General features: G+C 33.2%; 1 long non-coding RNA gene across 1 annotated transcript; it reads left to right on the top strand.

Annotated features, from left to right (window-relative positions):
* The first annotated feature begins 8,218 nt into the window (after positions 1–8,218).
* On the top strand, positions 8,219–12,620 carry LOC132905154 (uncharacterized). The gene is made up of 3 exons (XR_009657749.1): positions 8,219–8,476; positions 10,349–10,520; positions 12,195–12,620. It is a non-coding gene; the product is annotated as an uncharacterized LOC132905154 (long non-coding RNA).
* The last annotated feature ends 8,145 nt before the right edge of the window (positions 12,621–20,765 follow it).

The raw sequence follows: 20,765 nt of genomic DNA, 5'->3' as shown, positions 1-20,765 counted from the left end.
TATACATAATTAGGAATTTTGTTTTCAAACAAGCACCGGAAACGCGATTTAATTCAAGTTTGCAACATAAATATAACTATTTCTCGTAATTTGAAAAATATTCAAGAAAAGAAAAGAATATAGAAACAGAAAAATCAAATCTATATCGATTACTTTGCCTTCTATGTGTTTAATTTATCGCTATCACGGAATACCTTATAGTTGGTTATAAAACTAGAGTTACTTACCATCTGACATATAATTATCGCTTTGTAACGCTTCTATGCTGCGAGTAACGATTTCATGTAGATCATATTTTCAATCTTTACGTGAACAAGCGAATATAAATTATTGTTACCTTAATGGACAGAATACATTGTTAATTCCACACGTATCATAGTAATTGCTGCCTTGTTAATAATGTAAGATATCGTAATGTATTCTTTATATAATGTAATACAGCTATATCAAAATATGTTTTACAGTGAAGAACCATCTGTACTAATTTTACAAATTAATTGGCGCAGACCAATAAACTTCACCTTTATGTCAATCGATCATATATTTTTTTTAATCCTTTAAAGCTGATAAATGGAAAAAGACGTTAAATCGATAGCTTGACATAAAATATCACTTTATATTTATCTATGAATAGAGTCTATAATTCAATGAATGATATATGTACATATTTGCAAGAATATTTGCTCACTGCCTTTCCTATTGCAACAAATGCTCGAAGATATTGTGCTAGGTAAACTTGAATTCATTTTAAGAAATATCGATCACTATTATATCATTTTCAAAGTTCAACTCCACAACTGGAATTTTACACATCGTATAATAAAAACAAAGAAATGATATAGAAAATCTGGATTTAATGTAAAGAGATTGACATCAACAATGTTGTAGGTTCTTTCTTTACTTTCAATCAGTTCACTAAGTAAATATATACGTGATAATTATTATGCCTTAAATGATTCAATTGATACAAACGTTGAATAAAAATACGGCATGATTACCTTTATTTTAAGTTTCAAAATTCTTTACCTTGTTCCTCTTGACTCTATTTAGTTATGTATCATTTACATACAATTTTTAATACGGTATCATTATTTTCCATTATATTTTCGTTTATATATATGTTTCTTTAAAATATTTATAAAACTAAAAAATATAAATTTTACAGATTATCAATTTGTTAAATATATGGTATAAATTAACGTAAAATTAAAACAACATTTTCTACAAAATTATAATATTATTTATAGAAGTGTAAGTAATTATACAAGTTTCATCATACCTGATACATTGGTATTTTACATATTTTAATGGAGGATAAACACGGGGAAAGAATGGTTTGCATCTAGTAATCGAATAAACATTTAATTTCTATATACCGAAAGTGGTAAATCTCAAATGATGTAGTATCATTGGCGATGCGTGACGCATAGAAATCAATCGTGAGTGATTTAGATGAATTTTATACCGACGTCAAACATTTATTTCACGTGTGTCGAGCATAATAATTAATTGCTCCAATCGACGTGCATTAAGAAACCGTGGTATTGAACCGCTCATTAAGTATGCATCGTCCGACGTTTCCCTCTAAGGAACTGTGCACCTTCTGACGGTAACGGTTGCCAACGCTGCAGAACTGCTGGATTGCATGTACTGAAAGGTTACCGGCAATAAAATACTCCGTGTCTAAAGGCTATTAATGTCTCGGTGCAACGCCAAGCATCGTTTCCATCGACACTTTATTTCTATGCGTACTCGCGTCAAAGAACTGAGGCCTTTCTACCGTAGTCTTGTAGCATTAGTCACTGACTGATTGCCGGTTTTACGGGGAAGCATTTCAAAACCCTGCGGGAAATAACCTGTGTAGAAATATTCTGCACGCTTTCTTACAGTCTCACCACTCTACAGTATTCTCATTAACGCATAAGAAATTAACATTTTTCAAGTTTCAACATTTTTTCCTCTCAACAACTAGCAACTTCTGCTAACCAGTACACTGTAAGTGAAACAGAATGTGAGGAATATGAAATAAGTCAAAGAGAATATGAAGCAGACTACAATTTGAAATTTGTACGGAATTTCAATTTCAATGAACTAATGCTGACAAATGTGTTAAGAGTATACATATAACGATTTTTAAGCTTAAATATAGATGCTATTGTCAGTAGAAAAAATATGATGTTGTTAAACTCAAATTTCACCTAACTACAATAACGTAGCTGGATATAAACAGCATAATATGTATTAGAGGTCGTTGAAATAATCTAAATATTTTCTATTCTACCAGTAATAAAACAGTACGACAGGCAATTTGAAAACATGGAGGTGACCGTGAGATGTTCGAAAATTCTTCACTTCCACAAAAATTATTACTACCATATTATGGACCCTCCGACTACAACTTTCATAAACAAAATTTCTCTATATCTCTGAGAATAACAGAAATATTCAAGACAAAAGTTAGTACCCCATTCGGTATACATATACAAACGAGTAAAATATTCCTCAAGAGTATAGAATATTATTTAAATGCAAGACTTACAGTTGATATATGTCTGTACCTTCAATATGCATTATTTGTGAAAATACTATTAATTTCGATAGTATAACATATATATTTTAACTTTTTACTTAATATATTAAAAATTAAGAGAAACATTTGCACGATAAGTTATGGAACTGATTACATAAAATTGATCGTTTCTGAGTAAGTGCGGAAATTTTTCAAATAAAATATTAAACGTTTAAAAAGGTAGCCTTAGGTGGAGAAAAGACAGATCATAGAGCTCGTCGAATTTCACAACCTAGTGTCGGTGAGCAACAAACAGCTTCTTACGATGGTGTTGAGTTTTACCTACGCGTCGCATATAGTTCGTTGAGCGATTCACAAGGCAAAATGGACTTCTTTGCGGAGAAAAACAATTTCGTGTGAAACAGGGAATTAAGTACTTATCTTTACGAGCGGCCGTACAATTTTCTGAAAGAAGATACACCCGCCACCCTCAGCGGCATCTACTAGCCGAAAAAATTTATCGCGATCTCGATACTGCATTTCGAGTGCATAACGTGTTTACAGTTTGTTGGCTAAAGTTATTTTTGACGCTGGAATACAAGCATTGAGAAAGGCGGAGACCCGATAAGACCACAAGAAGAAACTTCAAAGATGTGTCGTGTCATTCTATCATTCTCAGATGCATTTAGATTTTACGATGAAGTAAACGAAAAAAAACGAAATTTCGCGATAAGCATTATACAGGTTGCGATACGTATTTCAGCCGGGTTATATCTCAAAGCCGATAAGAGACCCAAAAATGGCTGTAGAGGAAAAGGTTGAATGGCATGACAAAATCTATATTCGTAAGTACTCACTTCTTTTTCACTACGTAACGATGCATCGAGAAGTGTAATTGCACTCTTTTATTAAATGGAAGTTTATAATAGTTATTCTGCAGGTTTTTATTAACTATTCGATACATTTCTTAATTCTCTACAAAAATGTATTAAAGTACTTTAGTCGAAAACTGCTTGGTTCGATACATATTTAAATTTCAATTTCATCAAATTTAGTGCATAAAAGATAAAGCAAATATGTTTGTTTCTTATATGTTTTAAGTTGTCTATATACCAAACTTTTACAAAGTTAAAATTGAAATATCTTTAATGCTTTTTTGTAAGAAATTGAAAAATTCATCTAATGGTCAACAGAAACTTATAGAGTCCCATATAAAGAAAAGAGAACAATTGTACTTTCCCATACCGTGGATCGTTGCGTATTAAAAAAATGAATACCTAGGAAATTATAGATCTTATCATATCACTCAATTTTTCCCTCTGCAGCTTTTTTCCATCTCTTAACAATTTTGAGACATAATCTTGTCCAATTGCGTAACGCACCCGGTATGTGTCGATTTAAATATTTAAATATTTTATCTAATCTATAAACTAATCGATATTACCTATTCGTTTTCGTTTCATTAATATTTTACTTGCGTCATTTATATGAATTTTGTTTCGAAAAATATACGTTGAGTACTTCATAAACATAAATTCGTGTCGCACCTTGTGTTCTATGTCGTTTCCGTGATAATACAGAGTGACAGATGCTTGTCTACATCCAATGATTAGGAACTTAGAATTGACTATTAATTATACAGATGTCCTATTTGACTCAGTCTCCTCGATGATCTATGAAACTATTGATGAAATATCTTTTAGAAATAGTTTCAAAGAGTACATAATTTACTATGAGTAGGCCTCTGATAGATGATCGCGTACAGCACGCTACAGACTATACGTAAATTAACTTTGTTTTCTCAACCGAAATCATATGTTCTTAATAGGATGCTAGGCCATTTATGACAAGAATCATTAATTTAAGTAATATTGTATATTCAATATTGCGAAGTATATACATACTGGTATATTTGCTTACATTTACATTCTTTGATATCATAATATAGTAGAATTTCAGTTGTCTGAATTTGTCAGGGTATAAACAGTTTATACATTACACCATAAAATCAAAAGAGCACTAAATTTTGACCAAAAAATCGTCCATATTTAAACTGCTGTAACTTCGTGAAAAAAAAATTGTACGACTTTCTACTTAGGTTCATTTCAAAGGATGAAACCTCTAGTTTAACACCATTCAACTTCAACAATTCTACGGAGTTTAAAAATTTATTTTTGGGATTCGTCTAAAGATGACCTTTTAAAGGGAAGTTTCCATTTTACAACGACCTTTCAAAAGTTAATGTACGATTTTTTGGCGCCATTTTATCGCACTTTAAATGAATAGTGAGCCGTGGGTATTGAAATAATACAAACATGTGCACCACGAGGAGATTACACAGTCGGGTTTGTACTTCATATGTGGTGTGTGTGTGTGTGTGTGTGTGTGTGTGTGTGTGTGTAGGTATGTTTAGTGTGTTTCTTTAGTTAGTAGGTATTAAAATAATTTTATCATAAAACATTTTTGGTAATAACTTTAATAAACAACCCTCAACCAAAACTTTCACAACACTATTCACAGTAATGACCTTGACCATATCAAAAAATTATCGAAATCGAAGGTGGCTCCCTTTCTGTGAATATTTACCAGTATCTTGCTGCAGTCGGAAAGTATAGAGTGTGTCAGTTCATTTTTAACTTAATCTTATTGTTAATGACCTGCATACATTCCTACCGTATTATCCATAACTTCGTAATAACGCATTTTTTTATCAATAATATACAAAAGTGATACTTCGAACTGTTTGATTCTACATTCTACATCAATGCATTACTCAGTTGCCGACAATAAGTGGCATGTCAGCGAACGTAATGGCTATTATATCCTATTAATAGGCCATTACATAGGCACACTTGGATTTCATGAATGTGATTAATGGAGAGAAATGAACGCTAAGCTAACTGAACATCGATCCTTGCATATAATGTTCATGTTGTCGCGTTAACAAATGACCATTATTTATTGTGTCCTATAAACAGTTAACTGTCATATTTAGGTCGTTTACATTAATACATCCTACAAATTTCATCTCATATTTCACCATGACCAGTAGAATTACGTGGTAACAAAAGATAGCTTGAAATTACTTTGCCGATATTCAAAGGAAGACAAATCCGTCAGTTTTTCAACATTCAAATTCCTCTCATATTGTTTTAATTATTTTTAAAATACGTAATACGGATTTTTGGAAGCTCTATTTGTACATTCAGTGTTTTTTCCGCGCAGCTAAATATTGTTTTACAGAGTATTAAACGTTATGCTTTAATAACGTAATAATTATCTTTCATATACAATATACAATACACATCGCGGACGAAAAGAATAATAGCAAGATTGCCAATTTTGAATTAAGTACATTATTGGTCTCTGAAATCTAAATACCCACTCAATCTTTCTAATATAACAATTACATAATTCTAGAAATGTGGCACATTTTTACATTTTTAGCAATTTGATAATACATTAATTACAGTATTATTTTTATATATTATTATTAATACAGTATTATAATTATTTATTATATTAATATCTATAATAAATATTTAAACACGATATTTCTGTGCGATTAATGCAACACATATAACTAAAATATGATAATAACTGTTTTGTTCTAAGTATCATCAAACATTTCTCTTTCTGGTATTTAATTATAAATATACCAAATGAAATTAGTTTCCTTCCACTCCTAGGTAATGACTGTTTGAAATTGTGTCTGTATTTCTCCGAATCGATAGTATACATTTATTTACTTTCTCTTTATTTATTTGCGAAATATATTACTTTCCCAATGTTCATCGACATGTAATACGTTGGACTGCAAAATTAAATACAGACGAAAGGAAGCAATCAGATTTTCACTGATCGTACTAGTACAAATCAAATCAATGGGTATAATGCGAAATGCGCTTTGGTAGAAACGATTCGTTTGAGACGCAACCAGCTTTTATACGATACATATAAACCTGAAACCGTTTGAGAATAAAAGCCGGAGACGTATGCTAGCTGCGACTAAAGCGGATCCTCGATACGATGCGTTGCACAAACCAGTTGGCCGGAATAAACGTAGTGATCATAGGTTGGCGGATCGCCAAAGCACCTATCCGCGTAAGCATTCGTCTTTTCATCGCGACGCACCTCGATTGAACCGAACAGATTGATGCGCGGCTTAAAACACGTCGACGACTGATCCGGATGATTTGAATGCCCCTAATGTGTAGCATGATTGAAATTTTCACGACCCAAATCGCTGCCAAACGGCTGCCAGTTGTTTCGATCGTTGTGTTATCGTCGAGTGATATGCGTGGACAAAAATAAAGCTCCAACGCAACGGCTCCGTAAATTCTATTCACAGTTCGCGCTGAATTAGCGGAACGCGTGTTTCGAAAGAAGAGAATAGCAAAAAACTCTGAAAAACGCGTTACTTATCAAAAACGATAAAACGTAATCGATAAAATTAATACATCACGGAATTCACATTTTGCATCGAACATACCTCGAAACATATTAATATTTGGCATTCTGCAGAGTTTAACTGCTATAAAATACATATTAACGTTAATCACATTAACATTTCCGTCGTCTGTGTTGTTCTGGAACGATTATCCCTATTATCTATTCGATAAAAAAGGTAATATGTGTCTTTACAGTATACCGAAAAGCAGTATACATATCGTTTGGTTGACGAAAGCAGAAAGCTAAGAGATTATCTTGATAAACGGATTCTCCAAGTAAATACAGTGGCCTCGTCGAAACGTTTTCAGGCACCCTATAAATTCTAATTTAAAATCAGTGTCGCAACAAAAGGTCCTCGAAAGCGGCACACCATTTCTCAGAGTGTTCCTCGCATAGCTCATTCGTTTTATCGTCTTGAACGGCACGAGCGTCACTCTGACACCGTGATAAACAGCCGCTTCTGTCGTAAGTCAAGTCACCGTAAAATCTTGGGCATTACTTGTCGTGGTGTTTACTAAGTCAGAATGACTTGACAAGGTGAATATAGTTAGCGTTAGATCTTCGTCGCTGGTTCGCTTATTCGGCATCCAGTGACATTTATCATCGTTCCAAGCTGTGATTCAAAAGATTGAATAATTACGACATTTATACATACGATTTAACAAATATCACCAATGTAAAACGATTCTACCGGTTCGAATAACGTACTCGTATAGCGTCCTACAGAAATTCTTTGCTACTAGATAAACATATAATAAAATAAATGGTTATTCCTTTAGGTCGTTATTTATTATAATACGTACGTAATATTTCGGAGCTTTATACGAATTCAATGATAACCGAAAATTAAGTATAAATTCTGAACATAATAATATATGTATACATATAAAAAAACTTGACATCAATTGTAGCTATGAATCAGTTAGTTGTAGAACTTTGCAGTGTTCTCCTTCCGTCAGAATTGGCATTTCGTCAATAGATTTGCAACGACGAAGTAAATTTCCATTAACCATGACGCGTAAATGTTCAGTAAATAAAATACACAGACGTATCTATCCGCGAGAAACATTCCTGTAGTCAAATAGCGAGAACCTAACGACGCGACGCCAAGATACCATAAAATTTTGAAAACGCATAGCTTCGATGAAATCGCAAAGTTCACGTGCGTAACCCTCGGCTGAGGTTAATCCGACGGTAACGTCGCGACGCCGGGCTAATGGCATGCACGACGTCGCCAACATTTTCAGCCAACCAGTCGTCGGGCATCCGTTCTGTCTAACGACAAGAAGAAGGGGAGGCGCATTGCTGCTATCGCGGCTCGTTCGAGTGATGAAGTGAGTGCAGAGTGAGGCCTATTTTTGTGCTCACCGACAAACAGCCTCGTAGATCTCGTGACACATCGTTAGAGCACCACGAAAATATCTTCCACGCGGACGAAAAGTGTTGCGGCATATCCAACTATCGGCTACTACGTTTATTCCAAGGGATTACCAGCTGTCTTCCTTCGTGGCAACCGTATGCACTGTTTCAACCATTCAAACGGATGCGATGCAGCATACTTTCATTATTTAATGATAATTCATATCGTTGTAGATGTACAATATTTACTACTTTCATTAGGAAGTACGCGCTTCCGAATACTATATATTTAAATCATATTTGAAGATTGGAGTCACGATTACTCGTCAATAAAACTATTAGATAGAAGTTGATACTTTTACTATTTCAATGCATCTAATCTGTTTTATTTTATTTGGTTCGCTTACTTGTAAAAATACACGTAATACATGCAGGGTGTCTTAACAGACACGGTTCTACGTGAAAAAACAAGTTCAGCATATAGAATAAAATTTTTTCACATCTCGCTTCATTTTCGAGAAAATCGAATTTGAAATAAATTTCTCTGTTTAGGGCTTCATTTATAAGAAAATAAAGCTTATACATTTCGATTGAGAACTGCCCTGGTATGCAGGCACGATAAGTTCTCAAATTTATTTTTATCAAATACACAGCATCTCACAAATTCTACATTCCTGTCTATTATTTATTTCTGTTCAATCCAGAATTAGCCAAGTTTAGGTTTATTTGACTACAAACTCGATTTTATCGGAAGTGAGAAATTCTATTCCATATTTTTTACTTATTTCTTCACGTAGAATCATCCTATTGCCAATCATACGATTCCTGTGACACCCTGTATAATTTGAGACAATTAGACTAATTGTATTTACGAAGAAGAACCATGAATTTGAACATTTTCCGTCAATTAATGTACAGGAAGTGAGCTGAGACATAATTTGCCATAGTAATTGAATTTCATTTTCTTCCAAAAACTATGTTGCGAAAGATATTCACATGACTATAACATTTAAAAGTGGTCGCAGGTAAAAATTGAACACAGAATAATAATAAAACGTAAAATTAAAAATTTTAGTCGACGCAAGGAGTTTCAACAGGTCACGCACAAAACTGCTAACATATTGTATTACATTATTCCTCGTTATTTTTAAATTAATTGGCGCTCACCATCGGTATTAAATAAGACAAAGGAGGAAATAAATTCTATTATGTATCTGGATACTTCTGTGTCAACTAAATACATTCCCGTTTCTAACTCTAACCATCAGCCAGTCACGCATCGTTACTTACAGCGAATAAAATTAAGCTAACGATGTACTTCATCGTAAACTCTCTGGGTTATTAACTTTGGCTTGCCGTAGATTATATCGTGGAATTTATTTAGTACCGTTAATACACCACGAGGTCACGTATCAACTAAGTTGAAAAGGGAAAGAAAATCTGACAGGAAGTATAGCGAAGACTAGAAATATGTAGCATGTAGCATAATAAATTGTCATCCTTAGCAACCATAAGATTTACAACGATCTAACAATTTGTAGTGGTATACTATAAAAACATGCAAACAAAACATTTATATATATAAATCACCGTTCGACCATAAGTTTAAGACAATATAAGTGTATTTCATATATCTTTAAGAATATTACAAACCATAATACTTTAAAGCCTTGCATTTACCATTTGCAATTACTATAATACGTAGTAGAAATAGAAATCGAATTAATTGTAACTAAAAAATCGGTAATTACTTATACACCTTTTTATAAAAACAAGAGATTTTCAAGACAAATCGAAACAGACGTACCTCCTATACCTCTTATATCAGGCTTTCCACCATGTACCCTCTTGACAGTTATTGCAACGTTTGAAGATACTTTACTCGATGAAATTATGGCAAGCAGCTGCGCGCTTTTTTCGATCATTTGGTTTCCAGGCTCAAAATTATTATGTACCATGTAGGCTTTACACTTACGATATAGGTATAACCTGCTGTCAGGGGAAGCCTTATATATGTATATTTTCCAGGACTAAGTGGCGGGGAACTAATGATAAACACGACTCTTCGCGGCTATAAGAGGAAATTAATGTTCCGGACGTAACGGTAAATGGAGTAGAAAGAAGACAAGAAACTGTGAGATAAATGGTGCTTGGTTTGTCGAAGAATGGTATTACCTTTTACAAAAGCTTGACGAATCAGGTTTGTTGAAAGATTTCAAATTATCGTTTAATCATTTCTCCGAACCAACAAATTCAGGTTTCTTTTAAGAAGAAGTAAAACATTGATTACATTTATATATATATATATATATATATATAAATTACCGTTAACAATATAATTTGCTGTTAACATATGTAGTAACATCAATAGTAATTGATAAGTAATTGATATTTTATTACTTTCATAACATAGTACATTACGTAGCAAATTTTAATCCATGCTTGTTTATTTGTATAAAAATTGATTACAACTGATTACATTGTTTACGAAATATCAAATAATTATCAATTACAATAATTCAACGTAAGATAATTATTATATTTTATTTATTATTATATTATTATTTAAATATTATATTTTATTACTTAACATATGTTAATATTTAACATATTGCTTTTTTCTCGTAACGTTTGACGCTAATATCTATATAATTATTAAGTAATATGTCTTTAACTGCACATTATTCAAAGAAAGTATTTATATAATTTAGTAACTACTAGTAAAATTATATTCCATGGAAAATTGAAATATACACGGATATGTTTTTATCTTTGCGACTTTATTGCATATGCTGAAGAATTAAAATAAATTACTAATAAAATACTTATATATTTACCTTAAGTAAATTATCGCAATACGTTTCTCTTACTTGATTAGCTACATTTTAATGTTATTACTGTATCATGTTAATTGTAATGATTTAAATATATCAGAGAAAAGATACTTATGTAAGCTGCAATATAAATACCTTTTTGTAAGTCTTACAGTATAGTGTTTAATCTATTCTTAACTTTCTTATATAAAGAACATACTTAAATAAAACTATGCAGTAAATAAATCTATAAAGGTATCAAACGTAAAAGTTACATCGCATATATTTCTGAAACAACACTTTACGTGTTAGAAGTCTTAAATAGAGGAAATAATAGCATAGAAAATGATCCGAGTTAATTAATGTGTCAGTTCGCAGCGATATACATAATTTCCCACAGAGACGTCATCAACGCAGTCAGAATTTATCAACGGCACAATCTGATGTAAATGAATTTCATTTGTCTTAGCATATTTTAGTTAAGAACACCATCTACAAAATTTAATAGTGAAACTACTGAACTAAACATTATAAATAAGTATTTATATATTGAAAGTTTCAAAAATATACAAGATAAAGGTTGAAAAGTAGGCAATGTAGCGTATATGTGCTCTAAGTTTCTTCATATGCTAATAAAATATACGTATTGATTTAAAACATTTATATCATTTCATAGATAGTCTACTACAAAATATATTTTATAACTACTGCTACACAATTCTCTGCGTTCTTCTTTAACGGAAACAAATCTAAACCTCAAAAATTTGTTAGATTTATTCGTCATTCGATTATAATGAATCGTCAGATTTCTATGTTTCACTCTGTATACGATCAACTTTATTTGCATTAGTTATCCAAAAATAGTTTGTTTACATAAATGATTATAACAATCAAATATTTATGTAGATTATAAATATGACAGCTTTATCAATCTTGTAAACATTATTTTTAAAATTGTATATATATTTTGCAAACGTACGTTTCATTTAAATATTGTAAATCTAAACTTCAATAATTATTTTACATTTCAATAAGAATGTTACGCGATTCTGATTGTCAAGGAGCTTTCAGAAAATTGAAAATGGTTGCAACTTGGAAGATGTGCAGCGAAACGAAATTTGAATTGATCGCCTCACCTCACGGAGAGTAAATGCGCAAGGAAGTGATTGCGAATGATGGACGGCCGGGTGCCGAGGGATGATAAAGTAGTAGCGTGTGGTAGAGCATATCGACGGGAAGCACCCCCATCTATCAGCCCCTTTCCACTTCACGGATAATCACCGGCTGCCAACCAAAGTCAGACTACAAGTAAGATCTTACAGCGTGATCTAAGTCTACTTCGGCCGATCTAAAAAGATTACATCGTGTTGTATCGAAGATGTTATCGCGTAAGAAAAATAGGAGATCGAATCAAAAGAATTTCTACTATCTCTCAAATACCAAGTAATATTTTAGGAATGTAGATAAATGAAGTTATTTTACAAGTATACCATATAGAAAGTGTTTACAGTTTTAAAACCCTATCACCTAACTCTATCAAGATATTCCATTCAAATATTAGATACTAAAATAAAGAATAAAAATATTTGTTTTCTGCAAGCCACTTTCATATCAAAAAGTTAATCTTTTTTATTAAGCTATCTTGTCATAAATATCTGTATGACTTATCTACATATAAAATAGAATATATGCTACGTTTTGGAAATGTATTGGTACATAGAAACGATCGGGTTGTATCTGAACACAGATGCAGTGTCATCCATCATCCTCGAAGGTGTGCATTCGCTTGTGCTTAGAGTATACGATCGCGTGGGGAAAGTGGGAAACGTATACCGTTACGGTATGTACGCGAAATCCAAATGCTTTCAACACCACGGCAACGTACAGGAATCAAAAATAATAGTTATTTGTAGAAATTTGACGACAAAGGTCGTTGAGAAGAAAGTGATTTTTGTTTAAATGAAAGACAATGATCACTAAATCTTAAATAAATGCTTCAGAAAATTAAATGATTAAAGAGTATTAATTTTTTGATATTCTGATTTTAAATAACCATTAATTTTCTTTACTAGTAACAATTATCAATAATGGAATTCTTTTAATTGCCGATAGCTATTGTTAATAACAGAATTTTTTTGCGACACTGATAACCATTGTCGATGAAGACACATTTTGGATTGTCATTTTGGTTACTTTTGATCATTGTCGATTTTTATTAATATTACTGGCACTCAATCCGTAGAAGAACCGTACTAATTCTTATACTGCAGTTTTTTTAATCTTGGTTATAACTTATGCTCGTATGTCACCTGGTCGTAGAGGGTAAAAGATAGAAAAATTCCATATCTGACATTGCTGCAGCATCGAGTTGTACGTCTGATCCGGTAAAATTTCCATAAAAATGCTACTCGCATACAAACACCAATTTTTATCTCAACGTATATACGTACGTATGTACAAACCAAGTTTTTGTTTTCGCCGTGACACGTTCTAAAGTTATACGATTCTTTTATAATAATTCTCTTGCGTTCTAGCAATTACCTTAGTACGTAGTAATTGCACATTTTAAATACCAAGTCAAACCAGCTTGGCTCAGAGCGTTTAACGTTTAACTGCAGATTGGTTCTTCTGACAAGAGGCTTTCCTGCACCTTGTCCAATTTTATGACTACGATAATAAGGTAAAAATAGCGGGCAACAATTTTGGGAAGGTATAAACATTAGAAAGCGTAAAGTTGATGTAACGTGGCCGATTGGATGAAGTACTCATTTCTTGGATGGCAGCAACTGAATTTACCGATCTTCTGCAGGGCTGAATTCTTAACGTCTACACGCCGGCTGTACGCGCGTACGTACGTCGTGCCGCACTGCGCCGCGGCGTTGGTACGTAGAAACGGAGATCAGCATATGTCGCGTATTATTTACAATTGGCGGCGATTTATGTCTCTGCGCCGGATGAGGGCAGGCAAGCAGGCATGGGGAATGTTGAAAGAGAGAAAGAGAGTGACCAAGAGACAGGGAGAAAGAGAGGGAGAGGGAGAGGGTGATAGGGAGACAGGATAGAGAACGAGAGAGAGAACGCGGCCGCCTTGCCAGCCAATTCCCGGCGGCCCGCTATATTTACGAGGACCATAAAGTAGCGGGCACGGCCGCGTATATTGCCGCGTAAATATCAGCTTATGGAAATATAGAGCTCAATATCTGCCTGCCTGCCTGCCTACCTGCCTACCCAACGCGTTCCGCAGCTTTCCTTCCCTTTCCATTCAAGGACCATCCGATGTCGATGTCGATGTCGGTGTCGGTGTCGGTGTCGGTGTCGGTGTCGGTGTCGGTGTCGGTGTCGGTGTCGGTGTATGTCGGGGTAGTTTTCGTTCAGCTCGTTGGTAATCGCATATCTTGCCTGGAAAAATTATTTTTACTTTCTCGACACCCCTCGTTGCGAAGCAACTTTGACGTGTTATGAAATTTACTTCTTTTTCCATCCTATGTCCCGGAAGATATAATTTTTTCTTTCTTAAGACCGTTGTTACGCCTATTGCGCAGTTCAACCTTCAGTTCCCATCTATTCCGATGTCTTTGTTATGTTCCTTTCGACGCCTCTTACTATTCGTAAAGTTATAAAAGAAATCCTTACTATCAAAAAGCATCGACAAGTTTCAGGAACGTTTCAAATTATAGCTCCGTGTTTTCTGTAATAAAGTATTTCAATTTTTTTTCTTTTAGGTACATGATTATTGTCGTACATGTACGAACATTCACTTAGTTTATTATAGATTAGATTCCTTTGTCAGCACTATAACATGAACTACGTGTATCTATATATGTTATTAACGTACTATTGATTCCTATTATCACTCATTTTTACACGTACGATCGTTGGTTGCTTGTAATAGGCTTGTACTTAACATCGGACAAATTAACTTATTACTTTCAGATATGTCTAATATTATTCAACGGATACAACAGAACACAAGCAATTAATCAATGAAATCTCCAATCTAACACTCATTAACATTAATTACCATTAACCACTGTCTATGTCAATGATTGTAAGCTCAACTTGCCGCTAACATAATCACCAAGCATTAAATCAGATAGATCTTTCTTCCAACACCTTTACTTACGTTTGAACACCTATATACGTATACTAAACCCTACGTAACTCGAAAAACGGCTTTATCTATTTAAATTTATACATACATTCAAATGAATAATTATACTTGGTTAATTCGTGTAATTGTTAATGCTGTACAAAGAGGAATTTCATAGATAGGTATTATCGATCGAAATATATACTGTTACGTACGTATTACTACTAAAAACGGCTATTATAAAACTTTTAATTTATTATTTCCTGGTGTTTTTCATAGACGTATGTTTGAAATTATTGAAGAAAGTTTTTCTGATTGACAGTGTTCTCGAAAGCTCTGCACGAACTGTCAAAGTAACGGAGCGATGCAACGAAGCGTGTGATTAATCCGTGAAATCTTCTAATCCCGAGGAAAGTGGATGGACGCGATGTAAGTGTAGTTTCAATCTAGCGAAAGAGCCGGTCAGGAGTCTATAGTCAGCGGAGGAGAACGCGACGAGAACGCCTGACGCTGGCTGACACCATTAGCGCAGCCATCCGTCACCATTAACACAGATGTCCGTGTGTTTCCGCGAACATCGCATTAATCACACCTATCCACATAAATTTCCGCCAGTCCGAGCCGAGCAACGAAACCCGAGCGCGTCCTGACACCTTAATGGATGATAAATCAGGAATTCATTAAGGGAGGGGACAGATGCAACGTATTTATTAAATCGAATTCGACGCCAGCAAATGGCTGTATTTTAATCTGTCCAGCGAATGTCTGCCAGCTAAGTCATAGCTGGCGATGTCGAGTCAGATTTCTTGTGTCAATTAAATTCACCAGTCATCCTGCTGTTGCTTGCTTAATATTAGGATTTAAATAATTTTATTGGAAATTTATTCCACTTGCTACATCGACTTCGAATTTAGATAAAAAAACAATCACTATATTCCGTCCTTCTAAACTAATTAAATAAGATAATTATATAACAGTTATAGTACATATCTCTAAAGAAAAAAGAAATAGAATTTTTGACTGCGATATTTTTAACGAACTGGAATTTTATCTGATATTATAATCTTCCCATCTTTTTTTCTGTTTTTATATTTAATAGCGGGAAAATAAAACATAAAGGAATAATAAAAAATGTGCTTTACAAAACGATTTCTAGATTCAAAATAAATGTTAATTTCTCTAGTAAGTTACGCAAAAATCAAATATTTCGAGATATTTGTGTAGGAAGCGAATAAAAACGGTAATACAATATTAAAAAATAATATTTTCTACATAGAAAGTTTGGATTATGAATCGTCAATTTCTCTCTCATATCTTTGTTAAATTTTTCTAATTATCACATTTTGCTATGAAATCATATTAAAAAACAAAACATGTCAAGAAACAATCATATTTAAAGTAAGAAATATTTAAAATGCATTTAATGTAGTGATATACCGTGACTACGTTCATCAATTTAGATACTACATTTTAATACTATTTATCGGAAATATTAAATCGCAATAAAAATCTTATAGCAACTTCTAGAAAAAACGGTTAGCTTTCATTAACTATTACTGAGTTCCAACCTTCTTAAAATTTCGATGAAAAGTCAGAAGTTTTCGTGTGTTTACGAGATCCTGTTGGTAATTAGTTAAAATTTATGGTATACTTTTGCACGCTGCGCGACTTCAGATGGATTTATCTTAAATGCCACTGCTAACAGATAAGTTTAGATCCGGTTAGCAATGGTTGCTGTTCCAAGCACTGTAACGCCGCATGGTTTTTGTCAGAAACAGCTGCTGGGCATTCAGTGACTCCTGTCTATCCTCTACGGAAAATTTTATACCATTTTCCCGATCTACTATCTTATTCTTTAGAAACAACACATGTTCATAGAACTGTTTACTTTTAAAACAAGAAAAAGAATTTAATTGCATGGCTGTCAATTAGATTAATGTAGAGGATACAAAATTGATTGAGCATAACTCCGATTTAATCTCGCTTCATGGAAGGAAGGAAAGTTGTAGTGGTATAGATGGAGTTACATGGGTACAATGAGAAATCGAGAAATCCTTAGGATTGCGGTTTTGATTGAAACTCGGGCACATATTTCCCAAGTGTGTTGTCGCGTGTACCGTTTTAGCCACCGGTTTGCTGAAGGTGTAACGAGCAACCTCCCTTAGCGACTATCAAGCTTTACCCAAAATTAAACCTTACTGAACTTGAAACCCCAACAGTTATTATCGCACCGTTGCTCTTGCTAAGTTCGTATGTACTATAAGTCTGCCTACACTAAATAATTTGCTTCTTTCATTTAAAACGCCTGCTGAATGTTTATTCAATTAATAATTCATTTTATAGTAGATTTTCATCATGTTCTATACATTTCTCATAAAATAATACTACAAAGGTTAAAAGATTATTAAAATATCCCAAGGTGCATGTCGGAAAATTAGTATTCATGGTGTCACAATTTTCTGTTTTATATAAAAACAATATAATACATATTTTAAAATACAAAATTGATAACTACAATACTTAAAATCTTTACGTTAATAGCTACATTTTGCAATATATTTTTAATGTTTACAAAGTTCATAATGGATAATTGTAAAAAGCGATAATATAGGTTAAAACAATAAGATTTACGTTCTTCCTGAAGATTTCAACACGCCCCTTTCACTTCGAGTGTTTCCGCGCCCCCCAGAGGCTTTTCTTAAAGTTGCCACTTTCACGAACGCTCCGCCCAACAATTATTGCTGACAGTTAATGAATCGTTCAAGGAGAACTTATCGTTGATTTCTCTTAATTACCTTCACTACATTTGAAGATATTTTACAATTTGTCATTCAAGTCAAGACTGAGACGAACAGTTAAATTATCTGATTAACTTAAAACTTAACACTAACTGATTAACTTGAAGTAACACTTGAATTAATATTGAACTACCTAGAACTGTCTTTAAAGTTTTTGTAAATTTAAGAGATGCAAAGCAGAAGATAAATAAATAACGTAAAGATCTAATCGTAAATATAATAAATAATTAATTAAGAACCATCACAAATACCAAACTCCAAGGATTTTCACATTATTCTTTTCCTCTGTATCTTTATATAAAGTTAAATATTAATGTGTTATTAACATGTTATTTGTTGTCATAAACCAATTGGAGTTTAAATATTTAACAGAATAACGATTAGACGAGTGAATGTAGTGGCCTTTTTCGATTATTTATTTTTCTTCTTTTTTTCTATAAATTCTGACTGCCGTTCAATAAAGTAACCATATATATTTTCCATACTTTTCGAAGTCAAGTTAAATAAAAATTATAAGTTCTGAATATGTAAGCTCTAATATACCTTCATGCTAGCAATAAATATATATACCAATATACATATTGTGTATATATATATACATACATATATGTATGTGTATATATTATACATATATGTATATATTATTAATAAGAACTACATAATTTATTTATTTGAAACAACTTAATTTATTTGTGTGTATATTTATATAAATAAAGTTTTTGTGTATGATATGTCTCTTACAATTACATGATTTGCGTTGTAAATGAAACGAGTTCCTTTAACGTAACGCGTTATATAAGGCGGAAATAGAGGAAAATATTGAAAACGGCAAAAAGCTGAAAGTTAGAATATCCGGATTAATTCGTCGGATGTAGAAGCATATCTATACAGAGGTCCATCTGGTACTATAATGACCTAGACGTATACAGGCTTGAACATAAATATGTTTACGCGACGTAGGTGCCGACTGATTATAAAGGTTTAATATTGCTCCTCGGGCATTTGCAGTAAAGTAATGCAAGCCGCCGCGTAAGACGTACGAGGCTGACCGCGAGAATGGGAAAGATAGATGGTGAACAAACGACTAAGAGAGAAGGAGAGAAAGAATGAGAAGGAAAAAAGAGAGTAGCACGAAGCACGACCAGGTGAGTCGGACAACCGGTGGTAATGGAGCCAAGAGCCGACTGTAAATAATGCGGCTTATTGTTAAATCGCCGCGGTCCCAGCATCATTAACTCTATCGCAGATCTCCGTGGCGCAGCGGGTGTCGCGGTAACTCTTACCTCAAGTGGGTATGCGTGTTGCGAGTACAATGCCGGCTAATGATGTCTCGACGCCGGTATGTGGAGCGACCGACCGAACACACAACGACTCCGATGGAACCGCAAAAAGAGACCGAGCCACTATGGACGAAGACGGATGAACCACCAAGTCGAACGGGGATCGACGCGACTCAAGTCGACTCGAAGCGATGCGGTGCGACCAATGAGGAAACCGAACAGACAACGTGTCGCGGCTTAACACCCAGACAAAACAACACCGGATCAAGTTCGATGAACACGCAAAAATGTACAGCTTAACGTCGTATTAACCGCATAAATGAAAGACAAACTTAATGATCGTTGATAAGGAAATGTCGACTTGTAACTTTGATAAAGTAAAGACTCTTGTACTTAAGTCCCAGAAAAAGATATATGTATATGCCATGTTGCAACAATAAAACAAAAAATAGAGAAACAAAATCTTAGACATAAAGAGCAATCGCATGAAATTAAAAAGACTAAGATTAAATCCAATTATAAAACAGAAGATTTTAAAAGTTTGTGTTCCACTTAAGAAATAATAGTTTTCTGTCCGATAGCCTTTAGTTTAACTTTACTTAAACCATACTTGCACTTGCAATCCATATATGTATGTAATTGGTTAAACAAATATGTTATTAATCATTAGGATTGAAATAATGTCTCTTGCACGTAATAGCTAATTCAGACGTGTCCCCCTCGTGGTATGACCTTTTTACTTTAGAGTATTTTAGTTACTAGCCTTACATATTTCCGAATGCCAGAAAAAATACTTTAACACTAAAAAATACCTACCGAAATACCTACTAAAGCACCTAAACTTGTTTTCTGTACATATTTGTTCTTCTAGTATAAATACTTACACATTATATAGTGTTAAATTTCATTAAACCAAATTTGTTTGATAATGATACTTAAATGTCGATCAAATGAATACTTTTTTATCGTGATAATTTGTCTTAAATAAATATCTTTTATTATTTAAATAGTAGACTTTTATATTTTGTATTCCTTTCAATTTATTCAAATAATTCTTGTGGGCCACGAATTTCTATCTTATGCGATGTAAACCATTAATTCTAAGTAATAAAATGTCCGCTTTCATGACACTATTATGTTCTAAAGTACTAAATGTGCTAAGTACTAAATGTTCGCTACTATAACAACAAAAACAATAAACATTTAATTTTATTATTTTATTCAATATTTTCTTCCATTAATTACTGAAAAATTGAATAAAAGCCTATGGCTCGTGCACTCGTCGACTGTAAATAATTCCAACTCAAGTGGTTAAATAAGTTATCAAGTTGTTAATAAGTTAAATAAGTTATTAATAAGTATATCAGTATCTTAATTATTAGACCAATGATTAATAAAAGCATCGATTTCATTGGAACATCGATTAACGAAAAATTTGGTGTATCCTCTGATAAAAAAAATTCT

This window comes from Bombus pascuorum, chromosome 3, assembly GCF_905332965.1.
Source record: "Bombus pascuorum chromosome 3, iyBomPasc1.1, whole genome shotgun sequence".
NCBI classification, from domain to species: Eukaryota; Metazoa; Arthropoda; class Insecta; order Hymenoptera; family Apidae; genus Bombus; species Bombus pascuorum.
This window is presented reverse-complemented; position numbering and strand designations above follow the sequence as displayed.